The sequence below is a fragment of the Xyrauchen texanus genome, chromosome 37, assembly GCF_025860055.1.
Source record: "Xyrauchen texanus isolate HMW12.3.18 chromosome 37, RBS_HiC_50CHRs, whole genome shotgun sequence".
Classification (NCBI taxonomy): domain Eukaryota; kingdom Metazoa; phylum Chordata; class Actinopteri; order Cypriniformes; family Catostomidae; genus Xyrauchen; species Xyrauchen texanus.
Genome location: NC_068312.1, coordinates 38,818,287 through 38,820,014, shown reverse-complemented (window position 1 = coordinate 38,820,014; position 1,728 = coordinate 38,818,287).

Genomic DNA, 1,728 nt, shown 5'->3' with positions numbered 1-1,728 from the left:
AACCACCATCGTCACCTCCCGTACCCCATGGTCATCTCCTGTACCCCCATTGTCACCTCACCAACCACCATGGTCACCTCACGTACCCCCAAGGTCACCTCACGTACCCCAAGGTCACCTCACAAACCCCCATGGTCACCTCACGTACCCCCATGGTCACCTCACGTACCCCCATGGTCACCTCACGAACCCCCATCGTCACCTCCAGTACCCCCATCATCATCTCACGTACCCCCATCTTCACCTCCTGTACCCCCATCGCTCATCTTCACCTCCTGTACCCCCATCGTCATCTCCCATACCCCCATCGTCACCTCACGAATCCCCATCGTCACGTCACCTCACGTTCCCCAATCGTCACCTCAAATTCCCCCATCGTCATCTCACATACCCCCATTGGCATCTCCTGTACCCCCATCGTCACCTCACGAACCCCCATTGTCACGTCATCTCCTGTACCCCCATTGTCACCTCACATACCCTGTATCGTCACCTCATGTACCTCCATTGTCACCTCACGTACCCCCATCGTCACCTCACGAACCCCCATCGTCACGTCATCTCACGTACCCCCATCATCACCTCACGAACCCCCATTGTCACGTCATCTCACGTACCCCCATTGTCACCTCACGTACCCCCATCGTCACCTCACGCGTACCCCCATCGCCACGTCCACCTCACGCAACCCCCATCGCCATCACCTCCACGCATACGCCCCCATCGTCACCTCCTGTACCCCCATCGCCTCCACGCTCATCTCACGCATTCCCCATCGCTCACCTCCATCGTCACCTCCACATCGCCGTCACCTCTCACATACCCCATCGTCACCTCACGTTCCCCATGCGTCACGCCTCCAAGTCACGTCCCCATTGTCATCTCCTGTACCCCCATCGTCACCTCACGTAACCCATCGTCACGTCACGTACCTCCATCGTCAACTCACGTACCCCCATAGTCACCTCACGTAACCCATATCGTCACCTCACGTAACCCATCGTCACCTCACGTACCCCCACCGTCACCTCACGTACCCCACAGTCACCTCACGTACCCCCACGGTCACCTCACGTACCCCCACGGTCACCTCCCGTACCCCCACGGTCACCTCCCGTACCCCCATGGTCACCTCCCGTACCCCCATGGTCACCTCACGTAACCCATGGTCACGTCACGTACCTCCATCGTCACCTCACGTACCCCCATCGTCACCTCACGTAACCCCATCGTCACCTCACGTACCCCCATGGTCACCTCACGTAACCCATCGTCACCTCACGTACCTCCATCGTCACCTCACGTACTTCCATCGTCACCTCACGTACCCCCATCGTCACCTCACGTACCCCAATGGTCACCTCACGTACCTCCATCGTCATCTCCCATACCCCCATCGTCACCTCACGAAGCCCCATCGTCACGTCACCTCACGTTCCCCAATCGTCACCTCAAATTCCCCCATCGTCATCTCACATACCCCCATTGGCATCTCCTGTACCCCATTGTCACCTCACGAACCCCCATTGTCACGCCATCTCCTGTACCCCATTGTCACTCACATACCCTGTATCGTCACCTCATGTACCTCCATTGTCACCTCACGCACTCCCATCGTCACCTCACGTAACCCCCATCGCCACGCCATCTCACGTACTCCATCATCACCTCACGAACCCCCATTGTCACGTCATCTCACGCACTCCATTGTCACCTCCGCACTCCATC